The sequence below is a fragment of the Streptopelia decaocto genome (genome assembly GCF_964273445.1).
Source record: "Streptopelia decaocto genome assembly, chromosome: 3".
In the NCBI taxonomy this organism is placed as follows: domain Eukaryota; kingdom Metazoa; phylum Chordata; class Aves; order Columbiformes; family Columbidae; genus Streptopelia; species Streptopelia decaocto.
In genome coordinates this window covers 61,130,358-61,157,735 of record NC_138656.1, presented here as the reverse complement: position 1 = coordinate 61,157,735, position 27,378 = coordinate 61,130,358, and the positions used below count along the sequence as shown (strand labels likewise).

At 38.4% G+C, this 27,378-nt stretch overlaps 1 protein-coding gene across 1 annotated transcript in view; it reads left to right on the top strand.

The window, feature by feature from the left end:
* The window catches only part of PDE7B (phosphodiesterase 7B), a 183,163-nt gene that overhangs the window by 65,531 nt on the left and 90,254 nt on the right, over nucleotides 1–27,378 (top strand). The gene's annotated exons all lie outside the window — the stretch shown is intronic.

The window sequence follows — 27,378 nt, the reverse complement described above, 5'->3', positions numbered from 1 at the left end:
ATATGTCAATTTTCCCTGAAGTAGAGAGAGAGAAAGAAATGAGGCAGCTAGTCAAATGGTTCTGCACTGGTCAAGCTTTGTAGCTTTGCAAAGCTTTCTGGAGCACTCACTGACATCATTTGAAATGTGACCCTATATCTCTTGCATACGTAAAGCTTCTAGTGAAACTGATAGGCATGCATGAGCAATGGTGTTCAAAATAGCCAAATATATATAGACTATTTATATCCTGGTCACTCAAAGACTTACACATGCACTTGACCTTATGCAGACTAAGGATTCTATGTATGCAAATGACATGAAAATAAGCACATGAATTAATCTTTGTAAAGTTAAGCAATATGTTTATGGGGAAAAGGCCTAGAATCTACAGTGACTAGCAAGAAATCTACACTCATCGCTATCCTGCCTGTCAGGATTACTCAGAACTTTATAGTGGTAGGAAGGGGGAGGATAAGGATATCTGCTACAAAAAGACAGTCTTCTATTCCATGACTGGCTTGCAACACAGGATCAAGGGAGCAGGGTTTTTTCCACTATAAAGCAATTATGTGAATGCATACAGAAAGATAAACGCTATGTCTCTTTTTCACCAATATTTTTAATGCAGATAAGTTAAAATTTAAACATCTAAGTCCGCACTATAAGCTTTTCACTTATATTTTATACTGTAACTGCCAATGAAAGTCTACCAACAATTTATTCTGATGAGAACAGTATGATGTAGATAAGATTTCTGGAATGGTAGTTCTACCCAACTGAGCAGACAAAAGGTAGAGGTTTTCAAATAACTTCTAATACTTTTTCCTTTTTTTTTTTTTTTTCCTTTCTAAAATATCATTCTAGTATATTAACACAACTTAAAAATAAGACTTAACTCCTGACAATGCAACCATGCCTGTAAACTCATTTTAAAAAAGCGGTATCTCTTTGACCTTACCACCACCAAAATAGAGGCTTATTGCTCCTTCATGGCACTTAAGACCTTCTCCCACTGTTGACTACCTCTTCCTGAAATGCAATACTTTCTAAATCTCACCTGTTTTCTCCAAGAACACTCATGATTTTTTCACCATGGTGCTACAGAGAGGGCTAAAGCCTTGGTGCCTTGCCCCATGCTTTACCTGGAAGGCCCCAGTCAAAATGCCAGGTTGCCTACAGTTGAGTGTAGCTTGGAGACAGCAAGTGGCACACTGGTGGGCATGAGGCCACAACAGAGACTCCCTTTTCAAGGAGTTTACAGTGTGCAGATGTTGTCATCATGCCACTTCATCACTGTGTTCTGATTTCATGCTAAACAAGTAGGAACTCTGTCTTTACTATGATGAGATTTGTGCCCAAAACCATAAAGAACGTTAATATCAAATTCATCTTTTAGTTTCATGACTATTTGACTAATTTGGTTAACAGACTATAATAAGGTAAAATAAATTGAAAATTCTGATGCCCTTAGTATATTTTAAAGAGCAGTTCTCTAATACCATCTTATTATTCCAGTAATTTTGATTTAATTACTATTTTAGGTAATTGTATAGCCTGGTGGCTGAGTGACAGTGACCACCTGTTTATCCTGTTCTGTCCTGTAAATCAGGTCAGGCTGAAAACACTTGTCTTGCAGTATTCTACTTTTCAAAAGGGTGCTGAATGAGACAAAAACTGGCCTTGGCATTTTGAGTAGGCATACAAAACACTTTTCTAAATGTAATTTCTAGTTTTGTTTTGTTTCGGTGTTTTTCTATTGCTTAACATTAACTTGAACCATATATAGTTTTATCCTATGTCTAAGCCTAGTACAAGACAGAAATGGAGTTGTCAGGGGACTTGGAGATAACATAACAGTGAGAATTTAACATCATCTATATGATGTGAACACACCATGATGACTTTCTCTAGAAGGGACAGTTACTCTGTTGCCCACATGTACAAAATCCATTCATTGGGACTATGGGATCCAGTTGAAATACAGTTGAGACATGACCGAAAAGCCCCAGTCCCCCAACTAAAAATGCCCCAAACCCCTGACTCTTCAGTTTCTCTTTCTATCAAAAAAAGCTTTTTGTCTTGGCTGAGAATCTCACCATATATCACATTTAGAAAAAAACACATATTTGTAGGTCCTATCCAGCAGCTGCACTCAAAGCATAGCTACTAATACTATCAAACTTAGTGCAGTGGAAGACAAGAAGTACATCCCCCTTTTCATCCAAAGCATTCTGCAGATGGATTGCATGCTGCTGCCCATTTATGTAATCATCCAGTGAAAGTTTAAACTTTGAATTCTGGACTTTCATTGCCCTTAAGTAGCTAAAAGCCACCGAAGCCTTTTTCTTACCTACAAAACTAAAGACAACAAGGGTTGGGGTTAGGCAGTTTCTGTTCCACCTATTGACCCTGCACAAGGAAAAATCCTGGGTATGGCTCCAGGAGGATTGCAAATAGACCTATGGCTTGCACTTCATCTGGGGGAGCACACACATGTAAGATAAGGAGAATCCTGAATTTTGTTTCCCAGACTTTTTTTTTTTTTAGCTAGGCAGTTAGATAAAGCAGAGAAACAGTTGCTTGATTGATTTACCGAAGATGATCTCGTATCTTATTTCATGGTATTTGTCACATGAGTTATTACTGATCCCCTGTTGGAAAAAAGATTTCAAATGACTATTCAGTCTACTGCCTCACAGTTTGATTTTTCCTCGTGCTTAACCTCATGCCTAAATGTGGACTAAATTCATGTAATTTCCCATCTTCTTTGTCCAGACTGGTATGAGTGGGATGTGTTCACCCAAAGTACTTGCTGTACAGCAAATTGCTGTGACTAACCATGCTGCTGTAACAACAGTCTCTCTGAAAATGGGAAGAAGGGGTAAGGAGAAATTATTAGATCTATTAATGGGACCAAATTGGAAAAGAAAACACTTATCCACAGTTTTACAGCTGGCCATCCCTTCATGATAGTGTAATAAAATCTGTGGATGTAAAACTTCCAGACTTAGATTTAAATGGTTCAAATTTGTATTTTGTCATTTGAGCTCATCTCTAGCAACCAATCTTTATTTCTTTAACTATTACTTGGTGAGACCTTGCAATTTCACAGTCTCTACAATTTGCTATAGATTACTGTGTAGTTACCCTTAGTAAGAACGATTTATATCTGAGAAAGCCATGGAGTTCCTGCACTTTTGAGCACTCAGTTTCTGCCTGTAAATGTTCGTAAACTTCTCAGTGTAAGAACGCGTTTCCTTATACTCTTTTCTGCCCTGTGTTCTAGTGGGTGTCTCATATTCTGAAACTAAAAAAAAAACGCTGTTCTGAAATGTAGTTAATAACTTTACTATTCTTGCTGAGAGCTGTGTGTATACTGTTTGTAAGATTTTTTTTCACCTTTAGTATATAAAAGAAAAACCCACAAAATCAAACACTTGCTATTCTTTGGCCTTGCTAGGTAGCTAGCTTTCCTTAATGGCGTTAGCTTCCTTTTTTCTATTTTTTTTTTTTATAAATTATCATTTTTAATGATAATCTGTTGTTTTCTTGTACATCTCATACTTCTTAAAACATTAAGTTGATCTCTTAGATCATGCCTTGATCATCAAACTACTTAAGTATGTATTTACATACTTTCATTGAAGCCAGAAAATGCGTAGGCTGAAATATGTTCCCGTGTCAGGGTCAGTCACAGTGTCTTACACTATGCATGCTCAAGCCTTGACCTGATCCCAATACTTGAGGCTCTGAGCTTCTGAAATCATGGAGTGTGACTATGGATATTGGTAGTAAATTATAGGAACTTGATTTAGCAACAAGAAACGGAATTTCTGAATCTCGAATAGCTATGTCAAGAGACTACTGTATTTCTTACAGAAAAGTTCAGAAACTGCTCCTACTGGATTTCTCTTACAGGGCATTCATCTCACTCTGCAGATGAAATAATGCTGATGATATTTGTGTTGTGATTCATCTGACAACGTCTGTAGACAACTCTGGGGTCTTTTTAAGTCTACGGCCATCATCTAATCTTCTATTTTGTAGTTGAAAAGAATGAGAAAGAGGTATTTCCTTCGGACTCAGCTCATTGCAAAATAGACATCTAAAACTTGTCTGAGGAGCCCTGCTCAGAGAGTGGCTGTTTTTCCCCTGTTCACTGCTAAGGAAGCTGAAGTGTGGATGTGAGCTGTTGAAGGAGATTAATCTTACTCCTAGAGCACAGACATTGTTTTTATAGCGTTTAAAGCTCTAAGCTTTGAAGTATGTGGGATAATAGAAAATCAGGCTAATTAAACTAATCTGTAAGATAATTTATTGGTTTTTAATATAAGAGAAATTTCTAAGTTTTCAACATATTTGTAGTACTGTAGATAGCAAATGGTTTTTATTAATTGAATTATTTTCCTCCTTGCCTTTGTGAAGTCTTAATTTTTCTCTCATCCTGAGACATACTGCAGGACTTTTTCTGACATCTGAATAGCTCCTGAATTTTAGTTGAACAAAGTAAATTGAATGCATGAGAAAAGATTTTCCAGATGCTTAAGGGGTCCCAATTGGCCTGATAGTCACACTGTCCCGTGCGTAGAAAATTTGACTGCATCATGAAATGTTTGGATGCAAAGACTAAATTCAGCCATTAATATGTGAAATATGGTTTTGATTTTCATATCATTTTAAGTACACATTTCATCCCATGGTAGATTTTTTGAAGAGGGTACTGCATAGCTTCTCTTTGTGAAGAGTACATCTACCTTAGTGTTTTAGTGTCAGGAGTATGTTTTTTAGACGCTGTCCCAAGTTACTGCAAACTTTGGTTTGCATTATGAAGCAGTCTCAGAACAGACAAGCTGGGTTACTTTCACATGAAACAGAGCAATCCATGTGCTCTGGGAGCACCTCCGGTGCGTTCTATCTCCTACTAGACATTTAATCCTTGGAAACAGATTATAACTAGTCCAAACCAAATCCTCCAAGGCATATACAGTGCAGGTATTGCATCCTCAGCAGTGGCTCTTTAACACTACCAATCTGGTTCTCTTGTGCTACCTGCTTCTGTGAACCTTGCCAGAGAGTCAACACCAGTTGTGACTTCAACCCAACAGCTGCTCGACTGTGCAGATTTCTGTCCCCACACCTTGCCTTCAGCACCAGTTAGTTCAGCTAAGGTTTAACTGAGGATGCATAGGATGTAGATAAGTTGTAATTTATGACAAGTTGTAAGCGTGTGTTTTCCGGGATATTGTTTGTCTGCTTCCAGTACATGTGCCATCCATTTGTGCACGCAAACTAAAACTCTATCAGGTGTTATACTCTGATATGAGAACAAGTTTATGAGAATTGGCAAATGTGATTAAGTACAATGTGAAACACTGTCCTTTTTGAAACTTAAGGTAAAATACCTTTTAAGATTAGGTCAGGGTTTCAGACTGAGTTTATAGATTAATACAGGGCAAATTTAATTAAATATTTAATTTAGTAGAATTAATAATATGCCAGAGATTTGTTTATTGACATAAAATTATAAGATGCTCACATTTTATTCATGCATATACAAGGCATAAATTAATAAATTAATATTGTAGTATCTTTTTGTTTTATAAGAGAGAGTGCTAATGAAAGGAACACAGAAATATTCATATTCATACTCTCTATTAGTAGATGTTTCTTAGAAGCAAGAAAGGACTAGTGGCCTAGAATTGACTTCTACATCTGAAAATAGTGTAAGAAACTGATATCAAAACTGTATAGCATTATCATAACAAGAAACATATTACCATGCTGACAGAAGAAGAAATACTTATTTTCAGTGTATTTCAGTTGGTCAGATAACAGTGTGTAAAGATAGCCCATATAGATACAAGTATTTTTGTCTTATGTTGTTTTTGTTACTAAACACTATATGAAATCTTGAACATTATCTTTAAAAGAAGCTTGTGCATTTTCACTCCATAGCTGTATTTCAGGTTTATACCAAAGTAGAAAGACAAGTTTATAGTCAAGATACATGTCTGGGCACTTTGTCAAGTCCCAGAAAGTGCCCTGGGACTTTGATCATTGAGACAGGCATTTGTCAAGAGACAAGTCACTGCTTGTCTAAGAAAAGACAGAAATTTTACCTCCTTCAGCTCTAACTGTCTTGCAAAATTTTTTCTAATGGAACCTAATTGCTTTACCTATTGGTTTCTGGCATTTTAGATTTACAGACTCAGGTCAGTATCTGCCATGCAACAAAGTAATTGTTAAAGTGGTATTATTTTGCAGTGCTTTGAAAATGTCAAATAGAGTTGCCAATACACCCAGTCATTCTGTGAACATTCAATTAAAAACACCACAAGACTGCTCCTATGGAAGGAGTTGTGAAGATGTGAAAGTAAGCTAAGGGGTAGCATAAATTATTCTAGTCCTCAGTTAGTAGCTACATGATGTAGCAACAATAGCAGTCACTGACAGAGCTCTGCTGGAAAGGGAAGATGAATGGCAGATGCTCCATTGTAACTTCTTGCTATCAGCAGAGAGCATTAACAACAGGCATTAATCCACTGGTTTAATCAGAGGTAATAATAAGTCCAGGGAGCTACCACTTCCAAGGTGCAAGTGCAATAGCTGTCATATTACATTTGTCCTAAAGGGTTTTTTAGGCAAGTGCATGTCTTAGTATTTTAGGAGTCAAAAGTTCATGTGACTTTAACTATTAATATATTTCCATTATCTTAAAAAGAAAAGATGGAATCATCATAAATCACGATGTCTAATCTCATTCATTTTCTGTTGTTTGAGAACAACACTGAGGGCTTTTGAAGTCTGCGTGTTATTTGTTTCACTGAGAAAAATTACATTATAATAACTCTCAGAACAGCTTAGAGAAAAAAAATCAGTTGGTTCAGGATATCTTTATTTCAATCCAAGCCAGATTCTCTGTGCAATGAAGGAATCTGTGTTTGGTTTAGGCAGAACTGTCTTAGATACCACAGTCATTTCAAATTGTGCAGCTCATTGAGACAAAACAAAAAGTCTCTTGATAATTGATGACTGAATAAACAAAGAGGGAACTGGAGGCAGATGTGTGCTGGAAAGCTTTCTGAAATCCTAGGATGGGATGGGAGAGAGTTTGATTTTGATTTTAATCAGAAGCACTACGATTTTCTCTTCACCCTGAACATTTCCTACTTGACATCTTTTGTTCTTACATTTTTGGGGGCGGGTGTTGCTGACGTTTAATTTTAAGTGAATTTCCAGTAGTAAATCTAGAAAGGTTTTAGGCTGGCAGCTGTGCAGCCTCAAGCCCTTCCTCTGCAAAACAGAGAACAGCATAAATCCCTCTGCCACTGTCCTGCCAGAAAACTTCCTCCTCGACATGGAAAGATCGTCTGCAGGAATCATGAAGCTACTAGCACCTCTGTCCATCTGGTTTTTATATTCTTGCTGAAACTGCCTCAAGAGGAACAAGATGTGCTGCAGGATCTCTCGGTGTGGACACCTTTAACTCCCTCAGTAGGAAGTATGCCAGAAGTACAGGTTCACATAGGCAGGGCCCATCATTCAGCTCCTGTCTTTATTTCTCCTGTGGCTATGCCTGCTTGTCTTCTACTCAAAAACTTGCCTGACTTTGACAACAAGTTCGCATCTAAGCTGGCTGGAGGAAGAGTTTCTTCAGAAATATTTGACAAAACAGTCTTCCTCAAAGTAGATCTTGTAATTACATTTCAGTAAAAGATGAAAACTTGAGACCCAAATCCAATAATTTTTAGTGGAAAACCTTTGGCCGGTAACAAACTTCAGATTCGGAATAGCTGCTGTTGCATTTTACAGGCATAGCCGTCGAAGGTCTGTACACTTCAGTCTCTTATGTGGGATGTGCATCACACCGTCTCTCACTGAGCTACTCCAGCATATGACAGGAGTCCCTGGTGACACCTCAAAGCAGGCTCAGCTTGGCTGAGCAACCTCAGTCACAGAGGAAAATGAAATAATGAGACAGACACACTAAGGCTCACCTGAGGAATTCCTACAGCATCTCTGAATCCAGTATTTCCAGATGGAAACTGCAATTTTGTTTGTGGGAGAAAATGAGCACTAAATTGCTCTGACAAGTAGAAGTAATCCTTGTGGAATTCAGAAACTTTTTGAAAAAAATATTTTGTAGCCAGAAGTCCAGATTTCCACCATGATTCTTGACCAAGCCAATTAATTTAGGGCTAATAAGTAAGATCTCTACGCAAATGTGGTGACCTTGCTTTGTGGTAGTAACTTACCTGACATAAAGCAAGATGGAGTTGGGTTAACATACAGACATGGATGACATAATGGGAGTGACAGAGCTGATGTAGAAAGTACCTATGTCAACTACAGATTGGTGCTATTGTGTAGCTTGTGAGAGTGTCCTGGTGATGGAGGAGCTGCCTCCTTGACAAGATCCAAAACTCTGCTCTTAATGCCCTCTGCTCACTGGTGATCCTGCGGCCTCTCTTTTGTAAGAGCTATTATTTTGGTACTCTAAAAAAGAACTTCTTCAGTTGTAAAATAAGTACATTGGTCTTTTATTCCCTTTAATTGTTGGTGCAACGTGCAGCAACACATTCCTCTAAATTGGATTTAATCTGGCAAGGGATGAGACTGAAGAAGGGTTTTAGTCATCCCTTGTTTCAGGTCGGCCAATGCGACACCTCCATGGTTCAGGCTGCTTTCTCCCATGAGTGCTGGTGCACACTCACCAGTCACCCTTCAACTGTAACAATGACAAGCTGGTTTTAATCTCCTTTCCCAAAGCCAAGCCACCAAAATGAGTGCATCTGTCCTGGTAGAAAAGTTTTTTGTCTTCATTTTCCCTGTCTTCATAAAGCTACACTGAAGTGTTGGCTGGTGTGTAACGCAAGGCTTTGCAGCAAGTTGTTTGTAATTTCTCCAGGCAAAATATCACAGCAATTTGTGTCTGAGTCTCAGAGTGCCTGAGAAGTGCAAATGTCAATTCAAAGGGGGAACTCAAATATGTATCCACTAAATAAAGCAGCAAGACTGGAAAAGGGAAATGGCAGGTTCTGTCTTCTATAGTTTTTTAAGTATTAAAACTGTCACTTCAGTTCCAGTGGGGCTTTGAAAGCATCTGGATATAACTTATCAGCCAATTAGAAAGCGAAGATGGACAAACTAATGACAAACAGTCCCTGTTCACTTGAGGACTCTCGCTCCTGCATTTGATTTGGCTCACAAGTACCTGACCAACTGTCAAACCACAGAGAGCTACTGTAAACCTAGTTTAAATTAAAAAAAAAAAAAATCTTAAATGAAAAAAGACTGTCTTAAAAGCCAAAAATAAATTACATTTTAAAATTACAGCATAATCTGCTCTAATTGAAATCCCAGACTACTGAAAATGCTTTCCTACACTGCAGCCTCTGAACCAGGAGTCCCCACGAAAGTCGTGTAACAAAATCCAAGAGCAGACTGTGAAGCATAGCCAAGACCCTTGTTCTCTCTCATCCTAGGTGATTGTCATAACCATTACATTACAAAGCCATTTCACTCTTGCAGACACATATACAACAAACCTTGAATTCTTTTCTGCACAGACAGGCTGTTCCTGCTCAGCACACCTAACGCTGCAGGCAAGGCATTCTGCTGGGAGCTACAAGCTGTGGAAGAAGCATTCCCCTCAGCAGACAATGACATTTAACCTGTCCCCCACCCATTTGCTGGATAATCCATGTAAATGCTAAACTGCTATATAAATTCCATGTGCAGTTTTATTTTTATGTAAGGATAAGGCTTTTATTTTTCTCCTGGTCCTATTTTGTAATGGTCACCACTAGAGTTTGCAATGAGCTGCACCCTGTACCTGGTGTGTGCTGAGCACACTGCCTGGCATGAACACAAGGGGACTTTAGGAGATGAATCCTTCATATCTGGATGTGAATAGGATGGAAACATTAAAGTAGCAGTGGTTTCTGAGCTCTGCCCCAACCTGAGGTGCTTTTGAGCATGCTCACACTCAGATCTTTCAGTCATTCACTGGGTTTTAAGGTTAAAAAAGTTCACACCAGGCACACTGTTGAAGCATTTTCAATGTCAAACAACAGATAAGTGGACGTTTTCAGGGTCTCCCCCTTGGATTTAAGCACAAAATCCTATTTGAAATTCCTAAATCCTGATTCAGGAACATTTTTTTGATCTAGTCCTTAACATCTTGATGACCTATGCCATGTTCTCACATTCAGTAAGAATCAGAGACTGATAGGTCTCATCTGTAAGATGCATGCATAGCAGTTGAAGGCTGCTTCTAATCAACAACATTGTTTAATTATTAATAAAAGTTTTGTTAGCCATGAGTCAAAAGCTTCTCTTTTTCTGGCAGAGGGTTGGGAAGACAGTTTTTCTTTCTATGATTATAGATGTCTTAAAAGCAATAACTAAAAATGTAAACCATATTTAAATGTATTAAATGCAAATCCCCAGATAATTAGCACATTATATAGCTAAGTTGCTAAACACATAATATATCAAATAGCTATTTCTATTAAAGAATATCCTAAACAGTTCTATAATGAAATTCATGCCTTGTTTTTCTCCATTATAGAGACTGTTCTTATTCTAAGACAGTACAAGATGTTACTGTACAAACTTCATTCATCTTACCTTCTCATCTATTCTTAGGAAGAATTTTAATGATAACACCTGTTGTTCTAATAACATTTTTCAGTCTTTATTGCTTATGGGATCTAAGGCTAATCAGAAATTTAATGCTTCACTGCGCTTGTGAGTGATTGATCCCATTATATAAAAGACATTTTTCTCCCAGTGCAAGACATTTCTGGTTTTGTACTTTGCAGCTACTGGCATTAGCAAGAACCTGGAATGAAATCAGTGCAAATCAGAAATATGTACTGAATATTTCCTGTATGTATTTGCTGTTTGGTCTCTCATGGGAGAGACTGGTCCTGCATTCCCCAGCTATATTATCACACACTATAAAGGAGGAAGTGCAATGAATGCAGTTGGTTTATTCCCCCCAGGAGTTCCCTCTGGTAGAGTATGTCAAAGTACTCCCAGCCATCAGTCTGTCAGGTCTGCTCGGATGTTTTGGAAGACAGCGTGCTCTGAATGGAAATGTAACAATAGCAGGCTGATTTTTCAGCAGCCAGCACTGATAACTCTGATAAAACAGTCTTCTTGAGGTAAGAAGTGACGCATATCAGAGGTTTCTGCCTTAGATGCCAAGGTTATTCGTCACGTAATTGAATATTGTTGGAGAAAACCGTAATTATCCCAGATTTAAAGGCATAAGGCCATCTAGTTGATAATAAGTGGTCAAAGATAATAATTCACTACTGAATCCACTTTAATCTTTCCTATTCATTTACTTTTAAGAGATGTGACCTAACCAGGTCTTACTTAAACAAAGCTGTGACTTACTGGTTTCATGATTATTGTTAAATTACAGACCTGTGCTCTTGGAATTTCATTGCTATGGTTGGGTAAAGCTTAGACTCCCCTAATTCAGAAGTCCAGGAAGTTACCAGCTGACAAAAGTGAGGAACATGTACATCCCCCAGCAGATGTGGAGGTCTAGTTTAGCTCTAGCCAGCAGAGAGCAACTGTAGTGAATACCTGCTATTGCCATCTAGTTCTGCCTACTCATTGGCCTGTTTCACCCTACAAGTGCAATAAAAATTCCAGCTGATGTACAATGGGGGTCCATCATTAACTGTGCCTGAATTTGCCACTCTCAGCTAACACCAGGCTGCCCAAATGATGGGAAACCTCACAAGACCTAGGCATTCTGCTACTTCTGCCCTCATTTACCTCCTGTCCTCACTTACCTCCCATCCCTGCTTCCACTCTTTGGCTGATCAGCTGGCCCTCTGCTGAAACTGTGTTACAGCTGCATCCCAGAAGTCCTAATTGTCCCATTGGAACTGTAATGGGAGTTTTTATCACATCGCCCATTGATTGACCCAGGAGATTCTAGGAACTGGCTGGCTTGGCCACCTCAGTGTGCTGAGGCAATCAGTCATCTGGTGGGCTACCTCCTGCTTCCAGGAAGTCAAGGACTATAACAACATGTTTTAGCTCCTGCCCCCAGGGAATCAAGCACATGAAAGCTCACAAAGTTATACCAAACAAAGTAATTTCTCTGGCTTGGGTCAGCTGCAGATCCCAGCAGCATTCTCCCTCATATCTCTTGGCACCAGAAAATTGATACACCTCCTTCAGTGCCTTGCTCAACCATGTGATAGGAAGTCAGACTCCCTTCTGTGTTCAATTGGTCTTTCATATGCTAAGGCACACTTCTGTGTTTCTTATTATACACATCCCCAAACCAATCACATAAGCATTAAAAAACCTTCACATAAATGCTATATGCTACCTTTCAAGATAGATTTTTGATTGAACAGCTTCTTCGTTGCTCATTTAATTTTCCATATTCATAGTATGGCAACCATACATTACAATACTTTCCTCCCTAAAGGCTGCACAAATAATAAGGATTTGGCTTTTCTCCAGATATTTTCCCATTGTTAACAGGAATATCTGTTTTTAGACCCTTTCCCGTTTTTCCGTAAAGGTGGCCTTATCTTCTTGATCCATCAGTAACAGTTCGTTACTGATGTGAAACTCGGGCTCTTTGAGGTAGCCTTTCCTGTAATTACTGTTTCTGTCATTAATTGTCCCCTGAAACTTGGGCTATCTAAATGGGATTTGATGTAATTCCTTAGGATTATATAGAGAAAAAAAATTCTACTGGAGCTCTTTGGAGGTATTTAATTTCATTGTCTTATCATTACGGAATATCTGTTAACACTTGTAAGCTCTTTTCCCGTCATAAGCTGCACATGGAAACAGATAACCCTGGCTGAAGCTGTAGATTGTTTTTGCTAAAAGAAGTGGGAAAAAGTTTGTAAGAGACTGGTACTGAGCCAAAATATCAAGACTCATATAGATCCTAGGCTTGTTTAGTCATGTTTTATGCATAGATCCAAGATATTTTCATGCATATTTTTTCATGCATAGCTATATTAAATAAATTTACAAAATAAATTATGGAACTTTATAATAAAAAATATCCTAGTTCTGAGTTTTTTTAGTATTTTCCCTTACTCCACTAAACTCCTGCTTAAGAAGGCATTTCATTTAGGAAAAGGAAAGAAGGCAGGCAGAAAGGCATTGGAGGAAGTGGTTGAAGAGTATATATGAGGGATCTCAGATCTAAGCAAGGAATTTATATTGCACAATATTGAGAGTGGTAAATTCTCTTAACAGACATCACATAGCATCACCGGGGGGAGCACTGTGCTTTCTCCTTATCTCTTTTGTACCTTTATATGTTCACAATAAAATGTTTATCTCTAAGGCTTCCTGACAGTCAACAGACACAGGCATTTGAGAGCTCTTTCCAGCTCATAGTATAGTAATGTAAATACCTCACATGAATCAAATTAACTGTTTCTGTTGGTTAACCAGAAAGGACCTGAGGATGACTAGCTCAGGAGTTTCCTTCTCTATGAGAAGGAATTAGAAAAAGAGAGGGTGGTGAGACTTTGAGAGTGCTCACATGGATGAAGAATCAGACATCCAAGACACTTTTCACTTGTCTGCTCAAACCTTCTCATGCCCTTCTACTGAGGAGCTATGTTAGAAACAGCCACTTCTGATTATAGAATAATTACAGGAATTTTAAAACACTTGGTTGCAACTGGTGTCCAATCTTTATTTTTTTTAAATGGTCACAAGTAATTCAGCCAGAGACATAAAGAGGGACTTGCGTATTGCCTGATATTTATGGTTTTAATTCTCTATGACCCACATGTGCATGTGTGGCAGTGGCTATGTTCACCTTGTCTTTTATGTTTGCACACATACCTACTCCATATACACAAGCATCAGTGGGAGTGGATGTTTTCTAGAAAACATACAATGCTCATTGTGCAGTACTAGGCAAATGTAAGGTACTATATTGTGTAAATAAAAGGCATTTTATATAGTATAATAGAGAAAAATCACTAAATTGGACATGCTTTGTGAATGCAGAGAATGTTCCGTGACATAGAAGGAATTAGTCCAGCCAAGAAACATGATACAACATATTTTAAAAAGGAAATTTGGCTCTTTAAGGAATGATGATGCCTTTTACTTTGCTGTTATATCTTTTCCAGCACAACTTAGAACCTCAGGCTATGATTTTATGATACTAACGTGCAACATATTAAAAAGATAACCTTCTTAGTCAGATTATACTTTTTCATTCGTTCCTAAAAATCAATTCATTTTGGTTTCTTCTAACTGGATTGTCTGGAATCAGGACACCCAAATCAGCAGTCCTCTTAGAAGCCTGTTGCTTCTAAGTTTTAAAACATCCTGATTCATAATGAAAAATAAGTTAATACGTTTAAATACTTTTAAGCGTAGCACAATTGGAGGAGTTTTACGGAAATTCTTGGCAAAATTTAACAAAATGAAACAAGTATCTTCTGTAACATGGAAAATAGCATATTTGAAAGAAATGCATGGAAACTGCTTACAGCTATCCATAATGACAACTTTCCAAATTCTATTACTGCGCATCAGTTCTGCTCAGGAACAAGACACTGTTACTTTAGGATGGGATGGGAAGATCTCCTTCTCGCTCAAGGCCACACACGGCTTGAGCAGAAAAATCACACATAAGAATTTCTGTCTCCTTATCTCATTGTTTCACAGCTCCTCATACAGTTTAGCTTACGCTGAAAAGCATTTAAGCACCAGCTCCTCTCAGGGAGGCACATCCCTTCACTTAGGATGCAGAGCAAACTGGCTTGCCTCAACGCCAACAGTACTTTTCGGTAGGTAGGTGGAGAGGTGGGCATCTGTTGCAGCTGATTTCAGTGCTGCAGCACGCAGCGCTGGCAATAGACCGGGCAGGGCAATTTCTGAGCATATCTTGCTTCCAAAGCATCTCAGCTTTCAGCTGGGTCCACGGCTTGGCCCGACATGGGCCAGGTTGTAAGTGTGGGCTGTGGCTGCCAGCTGTGACCATTCAGTCACAATGGGGCTGAAATAAAAGATGAATTTGGTAAGGACTCTTCTCTGTGTTAAATTAAGGGAAACGACTTGTCCCAAACATTATAGGGGATAAGTAACTGAGACTTTGTTCCTTGTGGCTATGAAAGATGATTCTTAGAATTGGTCCTTATTCTGCTTTTCTGATGAGAATTGATTCTTATCACACTTTTCTGATGAAAATATTGCTTTGGCCGCAACTTTTTAAATTTTCCCTCATAATATATTCCAGTTACATAGATACAAATAGCATTTATATCCAATCCTTTTCAGTAGTGTTCACAATTCAGCCATTGGTGAACAGCAGAGCTTATAGCTATTACCATAGTTTGCAACTGTCCCCTCACCTCATAGCCCAGATGTAATTGGGAAGACAACATAAATAATAAAAGATAAAAACATGTTCAAATGTGGATGGAAAAAAAATATTTTCAATAATTCTTCAGAATAAAAGCAATTACAGAGGCAAGACACTTTTTTGTCAATAATAAGTGGACTGGACAATAACACAATAACACCTCTTGAACACTGCACCTGCTGAGGACTCCAGGGGTGGTTGCAAGTACTCCATCCCTGCACACACCTGGCCCAGGGGAAGGCTGCTCACCTGTCCTGCAAACTGAGACACTCAGGCCTGAAGGTTATCTGGGGAGACAGCACTTTGCAAGGTCATGCTGGGCTGCCCGTGCTACCGCGCATGACTCACAGGCATTGCAAAGTGACAAACTCCTACTCAACTCCCTGAAAAAAACACCGTTTCTGAACCTGGCTAACAGTGTTACATTTCAACCTGTATTTGTTATTTGTACGGTCTTGCCAATTGCACCTGAACCCTGAGGGTGACCAGATAGCTATAAATCTTGATAGTACAGAATAACTATCTTTGAGGTAGATACGTGTAAGTATCTAAGATGAGGTGTAAGGCCTCTGTTACTGCAGCATGCTAAAGGTTCTTTATTTGTAATATTTATGTTTGCTTTCTGCCTTTGAAGAAAGGTAACACTATTTCTCATATTAGCCATAAGAAAATAGTTACAGCTATACAGCGTCGGGATATAAGGCACAAAAAGCCACTTAACTCTGGTTTCCTAATCAAACAACATTATCCTGTGCAGCTCAGTGCTTTTGCACCTTACATCACTGGAATTCTTCCCAGAATTCTTCCCAGAGAAATCAGAGGGCAAGAAAGAAAGGATGAGTAGGCTCCAGACCTCATCCCAGCCCTGAGTTATCTCACATTGCCAACCCTGCAACCAGGAGGAACTCCTCAGTTTAGGCAGTTTAGATATGGCCAAAGTGATTAATTTGTTAGTATTGCACAGGCAATGTGATAGTCCAGGGAGCTGAATTAGTATCTGCTCAGAAAACAAGTACGTTACTTTTTAAGAGTATGTGCCATGTGTGACATCTTTTTTATACTTTTGAGCTGACATCTGTAGAGATGTAAGCCCACTACAAAGGCACAGTTCGTTTTCTTTTTTTTTTTTTCCATAATGACTGTAATAAAACAGGGGGGTGGGGGCTGGGGGAGTGGGAACTGAATGCCATTAATAGAGTAAAACTTCATAAATAAGAATAGATAATGTCAAAACTGCTGAAAATAAGACTGGTTTGGATATTCTCTTAACTTATGAATTTTCATACAGCCACTACTATTGCTGTTTTCTTAAGCTTCAAAGCCTGAATTTACAAAATCTATACTTTTCAAGCAATACTGCTTAATATGTTTAAGCAAGTAACAGGCGAAACTCAAAAGACTTGGTGATACCACGTTATTAAAAAAAAAATATTTAAAATTCTGAATGTTTGTTTCAATTTATCTTAGCATCTGGGAATTCAGACAGAAAACCAAAGATCAGAATTTTCTCATGAGATTCTTCTCCCTGGAAACAACTAAAGGGTAGCACTTTCTGCACTGTTCTCATCCTTCCACTTCTGATCTCAGCAGAAGCTGAGGCACACAGCTGACTCCAATATTTATTTATTTAGAAAGCAATAGAACATTTTGAACCTCCAAACAAAAAGAATAAAAGTCTTGTCGTTTGGATTTCTGCCAAAGACGTGATGGATTCTACTAAACAATTGTTAAACAGCAATTGTTACAATTTAGGGTGTTTGGTCTGTGCCAAATGCTACTCCACTGTCCATTATTGTAATTTAGGGTGCAAGCAGCCTGCCCAAATATCAGCAAAATCTTGGCTGGTCAAATTATCTAGCTGTTTTCCCAAGGCTCCTCTTTGAGTCGAAGGGAAGACACAGGCTCTGTGATACAGTGACTCAGAGTAGAAGGCTAATTTGGGTACTTTGAATTGTACTCTTGGTGACTGTCTCATTCCTACTTAAGTTAGTGACTAAGCTGGGTATCTAAAGTCGGCATTGTAAAAGTCTCCCTGTTTCTTACATTGACCTTTGAATGATAATTAGGACCTGTCTGTATAACATCTAGTAAAACAAGGCTCCAACCACACAGACATATGTTACCAAATTGATCGACTCAAAAATGATTTGTACTCCCACATACACACTGAGGTATATTGGCATTTATTAATAAAGGGGGGAAAAAAGACAATTAGGAAAGTTATATTTGGCTTTATGCTTCATGGAAATGAGAAAAATAACCTAAAATTGATGCACATATTAAATAACACTTCTATTGGCCTTTAAGATTTAAATACACAATCTACAAAGTTAGTATTTTTCATCTCATCTAGACCAATTATCACCTGCTTTAAATGTCTTCTCCTTTCGTTACCTTTTTTATAAAATAAAAGTAATTAACTGTAGTGAATAGCTACCAATTACTGAATGTATATAGTTCTCTTTTACCATTCATTCTCTCCTGCTTATGTCTCCATAGTTTATCATTGATTCAGCAGGGAAATTTCTGCCTGTTGCTCTTACCACGGTACATCACGTTTCATTGATCTCAGCCACAGGAAAGGGCATAGCTGCCAAGGCTGGTTTTTTACCACGGTTGGTACAAAGATATTTGAGTGTTACAGAGATGCTGTCAGGTCTTCCTTTGTCTTCTGTAGCACATACAAAGCACTTGCAAGCTATTGAGTTCTTTACTCAAATGCATCCTCACTCTGTCCAGTGCTTGCCCTTGCTTCCACACACTTTCAGATAAAAAATGGTCAATAAGATAGCTACAGCAAGCTGAAATGTTTTTAGTGGAGTAATTTTGCCTCTGAAAAGGCAGAGTTCTATTTTTTTTTCTAAACAAATATTTTTATTAATGTATTTTCACAAGGGAAATTTGCTTCTATTTTCTCATTTTAAGAAAACAACCAGAATTACATTCTGACCTTTTTCCTTCACTATTGTTTTGTTAATTTATTTAGACTTTAATATTCTAACATGTTTATTCAAATGTTATTCAAATACCAGGTTAAATGTTATTCAAATATCAGGTTATAGGATCTGTTATTATAATGCAATGTTTTGAAGTTACCATCTCAACAGACTACTCACTGCAACAAAAGGAAAAAAACATTTTCTCAGTAGTAATTTACTGCAAATTTTTAAATTCTGCCTGATGGACATTTGGTTTTAAATTCTAATTTCTAATAAAAACAAACTCTGACATTTTTATAAGACAAATTCTGCTTTCCAACTTGCTACCGTTAACATTATTTTTATTATGTTAGCAATGGTATTCTGAACTAAGGAGCTGTGCTTTTTGAAAGAAAAAACTCCAGGAGGGAGGCCTAGATGAACACGGACTTCTGTTTATGCTGTGACTAAAAAAGGAAGTTTATGTTCATGCAAAAATGAGACTTAAGTATTTCCTATTGGGTTTATAGAAGCACACGTGATGGCATACTTGCAAATCTGAGATTTAGCTGTTAAAAAAACAAGAAAGCTGATGTAGACGGCAAATGTCAGCAAAGAAGGTGCAGTTCATTTTCTAATTCATCAGTGTAGGAAACCAGTGGTTTAATAGCGTGACAGGCCAACTGATGTTTGATTTTTTTCCACACAGTCACAAAATCTGGTAAAAGTTACATCACTTCCTTGCATGCTAGCCCCACTACATTGTTTCCTGTGCCAATGTTCCTGCTGAAGTTGGAAGTACTAGAGGATTTCTTTCCGTTTCTGAAAAGCCAAAGTTAATGGTGGCTGAAACCAGTTTCATCTGGTATTACTTGGACATTGATAATATACTTTTAAAAATAAGAGCAAAAACTATGTAAGAGATTTCCTTGAAGGGCATAAGAAGTTCCTGATAAAAATAACAGAAACCATTTTACTTATTTAGTATATGCATAATATTCCATTAAAAACAAACAAGCATTTTCAAGAAGATGGACTTAGACCATTACTAGACTTTTTTTTAACTCTGAATTTAGGACACAGCAACAAACACTCTGTAACATCTCCACTTTTCAAAACACTCAAAATCATGAACTAAGCTCTATGGAAATTGAATGCAGAACTGGGGAGCACAGTTGCCCCTGACAGTTCAGCGCTGCCTTCATCACCACAGTTTTCTTCCTCAGCTAACAGGGACACCCAGCAAACTCCCTCAGTCACCTTCTCTGAGCGTGATCCATCCTTTGCAGACTGCAAAGAAAGGATGACACTTTGCTGAGCACATGCTTATAGAGAGAAGATGGCATTCTAAGGATCTCAGCTTGGTTTCTGAATTAAGTATCTTCAAACTGCAGCTGTGGGTGGCAGAAAATGTTTGTGGGAGCAATCACTTCTGTTCAGCTATCTCTCTCATCCCACCCAAAGGTGGCTGAAAAGGAGTTTTTGTTGTTGTTTCTACAGGACCTCTCTCAGCAGAAGGCAAACTAAGGAGAGTAACCCAAATGTCTTAAAATTGTGAGATTAAGTAACCAGCAACGTCTTGTAATTTGCTTGATATATGATATTGTGGACCTCAGAAAAACAGATCAAGCACTGGCAAATATAGTCCCTGAGTTGCAAAGTATTGAACAGATAGTGAAAGGGAGACAGAAATGTTGTCCTATCCCACCTGAAAACTTCTAATATCAAATTGCTACTGATGGAAAGAGTCATTTATGGATGTCAACACCATGACCAAAGCTCACACTTCATTGCGTGGCTACTGTCTGGGAAAAAATCTGTATACACCGTACAGTATCTGCATGACCATAACAACCTCAATGTTTTCCTCTTTTACTAAGCTTTTGATCAATTATGGACTTTTAAAAATAACATATCTTACAATTACTAGGCATCTAAATGAATATTGCTATCGTAAGAGCAGTGCAGAGCCCTGCAAAATAATGTGTGATTGCCTGAACTGAAAAAAAAATTTCAGAAAATATATCTCAGGAAACACTGGAAAACATTTATGGTATTACATATGGTCAGGATATCTTGGAAAGCGTACTGTAGCTGGAACTGCATTGCTGAGAGCAGCCTGCCCAAATACATCTGAGAGAAACAGTTTTTCCAGAAAGCCTTCCCTCCATCTGCAGATCTAGTGGATGCCTTTAACCAGTTATAGGTACCTCTTCCTCCTAAGCTATCTACTCAGAGTCTTTTTCTCTCTGCAACATCAACAGGAAGACTACATTTTGAGTGTAAGCTGCAGTGAAAGAAAAGAACCAATATGTGTTTGTGTGGTTATCAATGGCATGGTAATAAAATGCCAGCACAGGGTGACAGCAGAGCTTCAAAGCTGCTGATCCCATTGGAGCTACATTTACACGAACACATTTGTAAGAAATGCAAAGAGCTTGATTACAGTAAATATGGCCTGATTTTGCAGTCATGAGAAACTAGGTCAGAGGGAGCTTAGTTTATCACTAGAATGTTTGTGCATCTTTGTTAGACCTTTCCCACGACTTCCCAGCTGTATCTCCTGTGCATCCCCACAGCAAACTGCACTCACTGCTGTCATGCAAGATGCAAAGTGGGGAAATGAAGCCATAGCACTTCTGTGAGAGAGCAAATAACCTCAGCTTTGGGGTATGTACATCATCAGAAAGCTGATGTGCAGACACAGCATGCGCATGTATGTAGAAATGGTATTAGAGCACACAGGCATTTCATCCAAAATACACATCTGAATCATTTGAATTTCTTCGGCTATAATTTAGTGGCCTAGGTATTCAACCTGACCAAACGATCAAGCTTATTTGGTCACTGCTAGTAATGAGTCCACAATCAGAATGTACATGGCATTGGGCAAAATCAAATTAAGTTGTATTACTTTACTCTCGCATTGCAAATAGGAATAAACTTGGGAGAGGTCTGCACAAGGTCTATCCCTAACCTATGCCATCCTAACACTCCTTATAGGGTCTAAATATGCACAGAGATAAATTCACCATTAATCATTAAAGTCAAAAAGACAAAAACTGAAGACTAACAAGTAGATATTCTGCAATATTAGTATGTGCAGTCATCAAATATCTAACAAGTTTTAGAAGTTAAGAAATATGTATTAATTTTATTTTAAATAGTGCTTATTTTCCTAGTCAAATATTATTTCCTCTCCATTTTGAAATCTAAAAGGAAAAACTAAGTTATCAGATCTTGAGATATCTGATTTACAAATGAAAGAGCAAGCCCTACTATTGCCCTGTATTTATCATTATATTTATGTCCCATTTATTCCTACTGTACTACAATTTATTTGACAACAGATTAAACTAGATATCACTTAATGAAGATTTTTTTGGCTACTCACTTTATTTGTATAATTTCAAAAGACAGGAAAAGACTAAATCATAGTTGCAAGTCTTTTCTATATACCATAAGGGGCAAGGATACCATAGGCTATACAGCCACTCACGCCATCTCAGTAACAGGTGAAAGAAGAAAGATTTCAAATGTGGCACATCTCTCATCTTTCAAACTGCTGCCATAATTTTTAGATACTTATGTCCCAACTGATAAAATATGTATGCACATGTTCAGCTTTAAAGATGGCAGTAATCCTTTTGAATTCATTGAGACTATTCAATTACTTAATATGAGTTCTGCATTTAAAGGAAATGTGTCTCTCATCTGGTTAGTCCCTTTTTCTACTAGCTCTTCTTTTACCTATTCACAAAAGGGAATCCTGCAAGATGCTGCAGTTATTCTTGTTATAGGGTTATTATGTAAAGATGATGACTAGCATTTCCACTGTCTTGTATAACAGGTTATTATTTTCTGCCTACCTGAATTCTACCTAAATTTTCAATTAGATGCAGTATTCTTAACCTCCCGCTCCATTATCCTAGATCATTATTAGGCATCTGCTGCAAACTGCTGCAACAATCACTGCATAACATCTTCTTTTGGGACGGTAATGAGTTTTTCTTAAATCTCTTGACTTTACCTTGGCTCAGGTAAAACTCACTTACACGAAAGAATTGAAGGAAGAGATAAACTAACAGAGTCCATCAGATACATTGTACAACACAGTTAACTACAATGCTGGCAATTCCCTTCTTACCGCTCCTTCTGCTTATCAGTATTATTTTCTTATTATGGTTCATTAAGGTGAGGTGAGTCTATTATCTGTTATTTCCTTTAAAGCCACATAGAGTCTCACTGTATACTGTGGGAGACTTTAAGCATTATGCTCAATATGCTGAACTTTTAATATTCCAAAGCAGGCAATGGAAAAATTACACAACCCCACTGTTTCAAATTAGTTATGGACTTCTGTTTATTCCTTTACCACAAACATTTTTTCTTAGTTAGTAGTACAAATTGTTAATCATAAAAATGTGCTATCTCACATGTGCTAAGAATCAAAAAGAAATTGGCTCCTTGCCCTTTAGAGCTCAAGCAATCCTCACTCCTCCATTTCCAGAACCTTTTTCCACGGAGTCTGATTGACTGATGACAGCAACCAAAAGATTACTCTGAACCCAGAGAACACGACTGCCCATCTTCAACATTTCCCAGGAGGTGAGGCTCTCAGGGAGAAGTGCTGTGTACAGCTCAGGCAATAACCAATAGTGCATCCCACCATTCCCTTAGAAATTTATTTTGCCACTCTTGCCAATGAGATGGTAACAGATAGAAAAATCTCCTACTGTGTACCTTGAGTATGCACCAAAAAAATGTTAGTAAATTGTTGAGAATTCATAGTAAAAATATTAATGTCAGAGCTTGGAAAAAGGTTCTGAGATAGAGTTTACAGAATTTAGTATGTCCAGTCTAGAGCAAAGACAAAGTAACTATTCCCCAATAAATACAAAATTATTCATATTTCATAAAGTAATGACAACAATAGAGATAACTAAGGGTAATTGTTCTTCTTAGTAAGAATAAAGTTTTAAATAATAGACATCTGAAATGATACAAATGTGGGGCAAAGAATATGAAAATTATGCTAAGATTTTTAAAGCAATGAAAGAAACTTTCCAGGAGGTCATTAGAAAAATTCTTGCAAGCTCTGCATGACTCTGCCTGCTTATATTTCTTTTGCCATATTGTCAAAGCTTCGTAGGCACTTTGTTTCCTTGTCCCATCTAAAAGTTACTCACTCACATTCTTGTTTTCTCTGTAGGCTGCCCTGCAAATATGCAGCATCTTTGGTTTTTTACTTTATGTATAATGACAGTGCCCCAGCATTCTCAGTCTTCTCTTTTATCTTAAACTCACATCACACCCCTGAAGCCTTCTAAAGCTTGATCCCAGGGATGGTGTCGTCACTTGGTTCTGTTCCTAGGCAATGGCTGAGCCTATTGTCTCCGCATGACCCTGTGGCCTCTAGGATAGAGGCAAAGGCCCACTTTTCGTAAGTGACTACTGATTTAAGATGATTCCACTAGTAAGTGCCATCTCAAGACAAGTGTTTTACGCTTTCTAAAAATCCGTACCTGATAGTCTTTTATGGTGTTCTTTACATTTGGAGTACCTAATGTTTGCTAATCACTTTTGAAAAATTTGGTAGTCTTTTTCCAGCTTTTTTAATAATATGCTGTATAAATAGACAACATCAAATCTTTTCAGATATCTATTTGGGATGTACCCTTAGTAAGCTGTGACACGGCCCAGTGGTGTGGGTTAGCTGAAAGAATAGACAAAGTTACCAACAGTAATGAATCTGCCACTCTACTAATTTATGTGCCATTTTTTACAAACATTGGCTATCAGATAGAAGTAATAGGAATAATAGAATATAACTGCTCCTTTACAATCCTCTGTTAATACAGAAAGGCAAAGACGCCTGTACTCCAAGGAAGCTGTCAGCAAAGTTGCAGGCTGGAGGTCCCAATATCACTTACAGTACTGGCAAGCAGGAGGTCATTGCTGGGGAATGAAGCTTGGGGAGGGAAGCAAAAGGAAAAGGCTGGTGGGGACAGAGGGGGAGAATCAAGGATCTTTCTTCACCATTCTTGTTTTACAGCTTTTGTATGTCTGGACTGATTTGTTGTGGGAGAGCTGCTGGAGACAGTATATTTGGCACAGGACAGGATAGCTCAAAGCCAAAAGGATGGTGCTATTGCCAGTTTAAACCATGGCTTTTCTTTTTGTCTCTCTCTCTTTCCCCCTCCCTCCTTTTTCTTTGAAGGAAGGGGAAAAAAAAGGGGAAGAAAGGGACTTGCAATGAAAACCAGAGCAGTGGGTTAACAAGGGCCCTGCAGGCTTCAGTAGACTGGAAAGATACACGAGGCACTTCCTCTACCATCTGGCATGCAATTCTGCTGCTGCCGCTCTGAGTACATAACTTTGGAGTGAATAAGCAAACAAGTAAAACTTTTTAAGAGACACCAATTATGAAACACCAGCTATTAATCTGTCAGCTTACTCCTTGCCTGTTCTCCCACCACAGTATTTTCCTCAAGTCTTTTCCAGTTCTCATGTCTACCTGTGAAAAGACACACTGCCTTGTCAGGTTTTCAGATCTGATCCCATTCGCCTTTTTGTTGGCATTGCTTCTCAGGATGAACGAGGGCCAGAGCTAATTTATATTTCTCTTGTAATCACTTAAGCTTCTTTGACTTGGAGTTGGAGAGAAGTGCAGTTAGTAGCAATAAAGCCATCTATCTCTACTGAAAGTTTTCCTTCAAGTCTGGCTGGCAGTGAGAATGCAAAAGAGAATCTTCAGGCGAGCCAAGCTTGGTCAAGGACTGTTTAAAACACAGTCACAAATGGCTGGGTATACTGCTGTGCAAGAGTATGTTGTGTTTTAATTCTGACAGATTTTCTCAAGTGCAATGAAAAGCATTATGTTCAGGTCACATCCTTAAGTTGGGTAAAATCATCACAGCACAACTGAAGTCAGAGAAACAGAGAACCTGCAAAATCTGAGCATTTTGCCTGTGAAAAGTCTGAGAGTGATGTTACAGCTGATTTTTGAGCTGAAAACCTCATTATCAAATACATATTTTCCAGGCTTTCCTGTGAGCAGCTCTTATCTGGCTCCATTCTTATAACAAAAAATAAAAAAAAGAAAAAGGAAACTCGATCATTAATAGCAAAATCTTGGAATAATTAAGGAAAAGTAACCACTGAATTGTAGAACAACTGTGAAGCACAAGTTTAGTACCTCCAGGCTATCCAGAGCAGTTGCTTTCATTTGACACTAATTTTCCCAGAAAAAAATACATACTGTCAGGTTTATTACATAGGTTCTTGAAACACTAAAATTGTGACAACAACAGATCACAGTTTCAGTTTGGTTTTTGACTGATCTCCTGCTTCATACCTGTAGAACCGTGAGTGAAAACAAATACAAGAATTAATGCTTTGATTCCGACTGCATGATCCCATTCACAAGGCAGGTACACATCCAAGTGACCCAGCTACAGTTGGCACAAAACTTTTCATGGTTTTAAGGATATAAAAAGGTAGTGCAGATTTTGAAAACTCAAAATATTGCCACAGATGCCATCCAAGTTTGTTTAAAGACCTATATGCTCAGATATTAATCTAAATTTGGGCTGGGCATCTGTGAGTACATTCTCTTCCAAAATACCTGGTACTTTTTGCATCCAGTGAAGCTGGAAACACAACAAGGGATAGCCTTCCTTTCACAGGTCTCTGGCACTTCTGCTTTTTGTCCCAGTGGGGAACAGGAAGTGCAGAGGTAAACAAAGAGGAAAAATAATAACTGAAAAAAAAAAAAATTACAGCAACTCCTTGTAGCTCAAAACCAAAATGAAGTAGTTAGGGTGTAAAGTTTAACTCACCCAGCAGGTAAGTAGCCTTCTAAGTCTTTTGGACTTCAGTTGCCTAGTTTATCCCTCTCTAACAGGAGCAACATAGCTTTAAAACGTAATTGCACAACATGAACTAATATGAGAAAACTTAAAACCCATAAATTTTATCTTTCCACAAAATTGCAACCATACATTGTATGAATGTGTTAATGCTTGTGCTACTGTACTGAACATCATGTATTTGTTTTCTTTGTTCTTAACCCCTTTGTTCCAAGAGTCAGGATATCCTGATGCTAAGCACTCTGCAAAATAAGAGTACAACAACAATAGTATAATACTTTGGAAGCATTTCACAATTTTTGAGACAGCGACCTGAAAGTACAGTATGCTAACAGTATGGCACTCAGCCTATAGTCAAAATATGGCCACTTTTTGAAAAGCATTAGAGTTGTCTGAGGTGGGAACACTAAGACATGGCAGAGGATCCTAGAACAGGGGAAACAGCATGCTTCCCCTACTGGTCTTGGCATGAGAAGGAAAGGCTTGTGCACCTTGTTTTCTACATGTAAGGGTGTTAACTTCCAGTCCATTCTCTTGTATTCTCTTACTCTGGGAAGGAAGATTCTGTCTGTTTGCCAGTTTATTTTTGCATCTGGAGAGAAGGTAGAATATTGAGTGTAACCTGAAGAAGACAAACATATTAATTATACCTGCTGAGAAATATTATAATTCCCACTGAAGTCGTCTTCTGCAATTTTACTGAAAACTAAGTGCTGGTGCAAGAAACCACCCCCGTCCCTCTGCTGTACACTCTGTGAACTAAGGGCTAAAGGACAAGACCAGTACCAACAACAGGCTAAAAAGGATATATTGTAAAAAGGCAAAACGAAAGTTCCAAAAAGCGCAAGGCCTCTCCTGTTCAGGGATCCCAGAGAAGGGACGGGTGCTGCTGCAGTGCCTGGCCAAGGGCAGCACTGAACGTGCTCAGGGAAGCGCTCGCCAGGCCCCGAGCGCTGCTGGCGGCTGCAGAGCCCCGGCACGCCACCTCATTTCTGCATGAGACAGAGCACTCACCCGGGCGGCTTTGCCTTGTTTTTAAAGATTAGCGAGGAATAATTGTCTTCTCGTTGGAGTCTGTGAGTGATCGCTGCCATCAGGCAGTGTCCTAGCGTGAACCCATTCAGGTGGAGCTTTGCAGCCAAAGCGATGAGGACGCAGCACAGACCTCGCACCCTCCCCAAACCCGTAATTTCAGTAACTCGTTCCTCCCGGGCCC